Consider the following 6742-nt stretch of genomic DNA (forward strand, 5'->3'; position numbering starts at 1 on the left):
TGACCCATGGCTAGAACTCTCTGAAATTGATCTATTACCTTCCTGTACCAGTGATTATTGCCAGAATCCAATGCAATGTCTCATAGTATCTACTTCTGGAAACTTCCCTAATCACCTACCCTGCCCCTGCAACTCTATCCTAGTTTCCATATTTCATCTATTTTCTGTCTGATATATCCCAGATCTACCCAAGTCCAAGTTCTGACAGGAGTATTCTCCGAGAATCACATAAACTCAAGTATACACTTGCTCATGTAGTCTCAGAATTAGAAGAAATTCCATTGACTCTTTGACTCAACACACCTGAAAAAGAATTCCTTCTATAGTATGTTGGACATCCAGATTTGTTATCTAGGCTTTGCTGAACACCTCCATCAAGGAAGAACTCATTACCTCCTAAGGAAACTCATTCCACTTATAAGCAGCAATAATTGTTAGGAAGTTTTTCCTTATGTTGAGCTTTAATGTGCTTCTGTATTACTTTGTTATGGAGCTTTTCCCATGTGAATCACAGGATCTCAGATTTGGAAGGGTTATAAAAGGCCATCTGAGGACACCCCCCCCCCCCAATAACATCCTGACAAGTGGTCATTCTGTCTTTGCTTGAAAACCTCTGAGAACACTGACAGACCAACTTCTCTGTGGCACTAATACTTGAAGGCTCCCATGTCTCTGTAAGTGGGATGCTGCTGCCTCTTTGAAGTATGGTACAGATACCATTAGACTCTGCACTTGATAAGCCCCAGTAGCATTTATACAGGTTTTAAATTTCACAAAGTGCTTTTTGATAATATTACCTCATTTGATCCTCACAATAGCTCTGTGAGGAAGGTGCTATTATTATTATCTGACTTTAGAGATAAGAAAACTGAGGTTTAGTAGGATAAAGTGACCTGCTCAGGGTCCCATAAACAGTGTCTGTGGCAGAATTTGGATTTAGGTATTCCTGACTCCAAGTTCAGTACTCTGTGCAATGTGCCAAGCTGCCTAGTAGCCACACACTTGAGACCTGAGACCTGATCTCTGATGAATAATATAAGATATCCCAAAAGTCTTAGTGCAGTTTTAAGCATTTCTAGCCATTTTAAGTATTATTACTAAAAAAAAAAAAAAGATTTGCTAGCAAGACTTTTTAAGCTTTACTAGCTTAAAACTTTACTAAGACTTTTGGGAGCCCTTGTATTACCTTAACCAATAACTTTCACCCAGGAGGACCCTAAAGCATTTCCTCAACAGTGTATATTTGTAAATTACTGATAAATAAAAATTTCAGTTAATAGTTAGCCCTTTTAGGGTAATGAAATTGCCAGATCAAGCTATGCATAAAAATTGTACATATACAACACATAGTCTTGAGAATCATCTGCTTAGAGGTTGAAAGTTGAAGCCTTGGCAGTAGGAGCAGAAGATCAAGAGCTTGGTTGTGGAGAATGTCCATGTTTAGGGCACCCTTTGATAGAATTGTTTTGTGTCTGTGAGCTAGCCCCAAATTTATAGGTTAATTTATGAAATATAGCACATCGAAAAGTGTGTTCACTGCCCTTTAGGGCAGAAAGTGGTTATATACTCCCTTGAATATCAAATATAATGTTTTGTATGCAGTAGACCTTCAATAATTGTTTATTGATTGAATTAGAAAATACAGCAAAAGTACAATGTAGTGCAGAGGACAGTGTTGAATTTGGAATCAGAAGATCCAGGTTGGAATGCTAGATCTGTTAGCTACTATCTATGTGATTTTGGGCAAGTATCTTAACTTTCCTGTGCCTTTGTTTTTTCATCCATAAAATGAGGGTATTAGAGCAGATCACCTTTAAAGTCATACCCAGATCAAAATCTATGGTTCAACTAATTGCACTCATATTAAGTAGAAAGAGACATATGATAAGAAACGAGTGTATTAGTTAGAAGCAGACTAAGCTAAGTTGTGGTGGCAGTGAATATTTAGTCCTTACTGCATGTTTATAAGTATTCTTACTTATAATATGGGGAAATAAGAATTATTGTCTATATAGAACGATTACCACCAAAGCACTATAAGATCCCTGAGATGTCAAAGAAAGAATAAACTATTATTTACCTGCTAGGCCAGGAAAGTATACTAATATGTTTTAGAAATGTTTCCAATTTTAAGAATTGATACAAAAAGTGTTCTTGTTAAATGTAATTTAATCAAAATATTTAATTCATTGAAGTATCTCTTTCTCTCTTGAACTCTAGTTAATCTAGGCTTCATTGTACTCAATAAAGTAATTAGGTTTAAGACCTCGTAATTAAAAATGTAAATCTCAGGTTGCCTCTTAGCTCAATTACTCCTCCTGCAGAAAGAGACTGACAGAGACAGAGACATTGATAAAAGGAGTGAGAGTCCTCTTCATCCCCCTCTTACTGACCACTTTATCCAAGAGACTGGCCTAGAAGAAACTAGTAATCCATCTAGGAGGGACAGACATCCAAGGAAAGGCAGCTTCAGGAAGAATGTGCCAAATGGAAGCCCTTAACTACAAAGGCACCAATCCCCAGAACCTGACACAGAGCTACATGTAAGGGAAACTTCATGATGGGAAAAGAGAACTTCTATAACGAGAAGTTATGAATTACCCTGTTGTTACATTTGTTCTTCAGAAAAGTTCCTCAATGTTTTTGTAGCTTGTTTGTTCTTATCCTCCCCTTGGACCTTATGTATATCTGTGGATGAATGTACCCCAGGCTTTTGTGAGGAATATTTTTGTATCTACTGTTCTTGGTAAAGTCTGGCTGATTATTAGTGGCAAGCATACTGGTGGGGGCTCATGAGCCACAGTTCTAGAAACCCAGATCCTCAAGGTTACCTTAAAACTCTAATTATAGTAGCAGTTGCCTTCTGGGGACCAGGCTGGCCAATTTAAGTGCAGGTAGGGAAAGTAGTCCTGGACAAGATGTTACACTTTTATCCTGTGATTCCAAAAGCAAAACAAACAAAACAACCCTTCCACTAATGGAGGAATAAAGGAATAAGGAATTCATAAGGAATAAAAACAATGGTAATCAATTACTTAACTGTACCAGTCACTGTACTAGGTGCCAGAGACACAAAGGCAAAAGGGAAAGCCCATCTCTCAAAGAGCTTATATACTACAAAGGGAGATCTCTCTCTCTCTCTCTCTCTCTCTCTCTCTCTCTCTCTCTCTCTCTCTCTCTCTCTCTCTCTCTCTCTCTCTCTTTCTCTCTCACACACACACACACACACTCACTCACACACGTGGATGTGTATTACATATATGTATATACGAATATATATAAGGTAATTTGGGAGAACAAAAGTATTTGCAGCTGGGCTAATCAGAAGAGACTTCACATAAAAGGTGACAATGGAGTTCAGCCTTAAAGAAAACAAGATAAACTTTGCTTGGGGCAGCTAGCTGTCTCAGTGAATAGAGCACCTACTCTGGAGTCAGCAGGACCTGAGTTCAAATCCAGTCTCACTTAACACAAAAACTAGCTGTGTGACCTTGGGCAAGTCACTTAACCCCAACTGTCCTGCCCTCCAAAAAAAAAAAAAACAAGACATTCCAAGAGATAAAGGTAGAAATGAAAAAGCATTTACTAAGCACTTCCTATGTGCAAGCACTGGGGATATGAAGGTAAAAACTCAATACCTGCTGTCAAGGAACACATTTTAATGGTGTAGACAACATGTAACAAACAGTGGTATCTAGATGATGCCAACCGGTGAAATCATATAGAAAGTGAACTCCAAAGGCTGTGTTTCAACTTGGAAGACCACAATTTAATATTATCTATGGTGGATTTTTATCTATCTTGTTAAACTTTTCCAATTCTATTTTAATTTCAGCAGGGAGTTTTGTAGCCACGGATATCCCCTATTGATGAGTTTAATAACTAGGTGGTTATAAGATATATACACACTCTGAGAAGGAAAGGCATTAGCTTTAGCTAATTGGGAGGATTGTGGTAGGCCTCCTGCAGAAGGTAGAATTTGAGCTGTCTTGAAGGAAGAGATTAAAAGGCAGAAATGACAAGGAAGAGCATTTCCTGTAGGATGACAGCAAAGATTTGGAAATGGGGGATGACATGTGTCTTATTTGAGGAACTGAAAGTAAGCCAGTATTGTTAGAAAATGGTGGAGAATAAAATGTAAGAAAGGCTAGAAAGGCAAGAAGAACCCAGGTTACAAAGAGCTTAAAATGACAAAGAAGTTTGTGGTTGGTCTTGGAGGCCACTGGAGCTCATTAAGGGATGGAGTAGGGTTACAGGGACAGAGACTATATTTAAAAAAAAACCACTTTAGCAGTGAGGGGATAATGGATTGGAGTGGGTAAGAGATTGAGACCTGAGGAGCAGATAGAAGACTACTGCATAAATCCAGGTGAGAAGTCATGAGCAACCTGGAATAGGGTTGCATTTGAAGATAGGTGACTTATGGAAGAGATGTTTTGAAGATAGAAACAACTATATACATGAAAAGAGAATAACAGACTAGGGGACAGGCAGAATAAGCTTAACTCTTAAGAAAAATTCTTTTTTTCTCAAGAAAATTCTTTCAGTACCCATAAATAATATGAGGAAATAGATCCTTGGAAAGAAACGCTGCTTCCTCGCCCCCTTCTCCCCTTTAGTTTGGACTTGTTTGAATGCAGTTTAACCTAAGCTTATTTTACCAGGGTTCAACCCTGTTTAATCTTTAAGACCCACTTTCACTACAGCAGGTAGCTAAAAGACCCCTGATCCCAGGGAGGCTGGAGATTCATTCAGCAAAAGGAGACAGTGGTTACATCTCGCTGCCTGAACCTGCACTCTAGACGTGGGGGAACGGAGTTGGGAAATTGAGTTCGCATTTGGCCGCTGGTTCTTCTATGTTGCCAAGCCGGACTGACCCGGCAATCAGGAACTGTCAGCTCCCAGGTGTGCTGATAGGAGGGGTTCCACGTTGCTTATCTCACTCTTGCAGATATCCTGCAAAACAGACAGATGGAAAGGCTGTGGAACATCTCTTCCAGGAAAAAAAAAAAGTAGCCATTAAAAAAAAAAAAAACCTCAAGCACATTACTATCCTCCCCACCAATTACCTTGGGTGTTGTACTCTTGGAGGGCTGCTCTGGTTTAGCTTTGTCCCAGGTCAAAGGGTCAAGGTTTCCATGCGAGACACTTCCTCCATGAGATTCGGGTGAGTTTTCAGATTCGTCCTCTCCAGCAAACACATGAGAATAAAATCAAACACTGACGCCCAGACGCCCTCTAATCGACTAGCAGGAATTTTCTCTCTAGAGTAGGATGGGCTTCCAAGAAGGGAACTTTTCTCCCAATGGGGCAACCTCTTCTTGGTCAGCTTGGCCCCAAAGAACAAATCTGGGAGCAAAACGGGGAGGGAGAGGTCGCAACTAAGGAAAAATTACACCCCAAAAGTGGCTCGGGGTTGCCTTGGGAAGCCGTTGCTCCTCCCCGCAGATTTATCTTTAAGCCAAGCGTGCAAATTGTGGGGTAGTTGTGTGTTCCTGCTAAGTCTAGTTCCCCTGCGGGTGGAGCGGGACTAGTCAGTTACCGAGGCCTCTTCCAATTCTGAGATACAGATCTGGGGATTGCTCCCAGGAATTAGAGTTGGAAGGGAAGATACCACCTCGGTTATCATCCATCTAGACCAAGCCCTCCATTTTAGAGGTGATGGGGACAGTGAGATTTATAAAGGTTATTTGCCCAAGGTCACACTGGAAAGTAAGAGAGCAGAGTCAAGATTCGAATCCACGCCCTCCACTCCTACCACTTTTCCTACTTCACCATACTGGGTGAATGACTGGTTATAAGTAAATGACTGGTTCAGGGTCACCCAGTCACCCAGAAGCAGATGGGTTCGTCAAGAAGCCCACGGTAAAATGTTCTCCTGATTCTGCTTTACGTTGTCCTGTTTCGTCAGTTCATCCAAGTCTTTGAATTCCAGATTTATTTCATAAAGTGCAGTGGCATTCCAGCACAAGTACTTTCTGCGATTTTTTCAGTCACTCCCTAAATTTTGGAGATAGATTTTGTTTACACTTTCTTGACAAATTAACTAGCACTTTTTCTAACTGGTCTCTTCGCTTTGCTGTAACGTGATACGGTGGGAAAAGAGGTCTGGCTCCGTTTTATCCCTGGAGATATTTGTAAAGGGCGGTGCTGGGCACACCGAAAGAGCTTGATACAGGCTGGTTTTCCTCCCCTTTCCTTTCTAGGTTCCACGGGCTTTGGGGGTTAGGAGGGGCTGGAAGGAGGGACACATCTCTCTCCCCTTTGGGGGGGGTGTTCTTCCGCTTTGGAGGCTCCCTTAGCCCTGCCCCTCACCCCCAGGAGTGAGGGCGGCAAGAAAACTGGTGGGCTTCAAGAGAGACCCCATCCCGTCTATCCTTATCCTCAGGCTTTCCACGAATAATTTTAAAAGCGACTTTGAGTGTTATCACGGGGAGATCAGAACAAGAGGAACAACCCTTCGGGAAATGAAAACCCCCCCATACAGGATGGAGGGAAGGGGACTGGGGATGCGTGGCCAGCGGCCGCACCGCTAGTCCCCTAAGGAACGCGCGCCACCAGGTTACGAATTCACAACAATTAATGCACTAGTGCGCGCAGTGACTCGGCGGCTGCGTGGAGAGGTTCCACCCTGCCCTGCCCTTTGCGTCTTCGGCGCACTGACAGACAGATCCCTCCGCGGCCCCGCCCCTCCTCGCGTTGGCTTGCAGCTTCTCATTCCAACGCGACTGCCGTGTGAGGT

At 41.9% G+C, this 6742-nt stretch overlaps 1 long non-coding RNA gene across 1 annotated transcript; it reads right to left on the reverse strand.

Moving 5' to 3' along the window:
* Positions 1-3639: 3639 nt before the first annotated feature.
* LOC138142569 (uncharacterized) lies at positions 3640-6610 on the reverse strand. The gene is made up of 2 exons (XR_011163474.1): positions 5070-6610; positions 3640-4956 (listed from the first exon to the last, which is right to left on the reverse strand). It is a non-coding gene; the product is annotated as an uncharacterized lncRNA (long non-coding RNA).
* Positions 6611-6742: the final 132 nt, after the last annotated feature.

This window comes from Petaurus breviceps, unplaced genomic scaffold, assembly GCF_028583685.1.
Source record: "Petaurus breviceps papuanus isolate PSGF00001 unplaced genomic scaffold, PetGlider_PUasm1.0 90594, whole genome shotgun sequence".
NCBI lineage: Eukaryota > Metazoa > Chordata > Mammalia > Diprotodontia > Petauridae > Petaurus > Petaurus breviceps.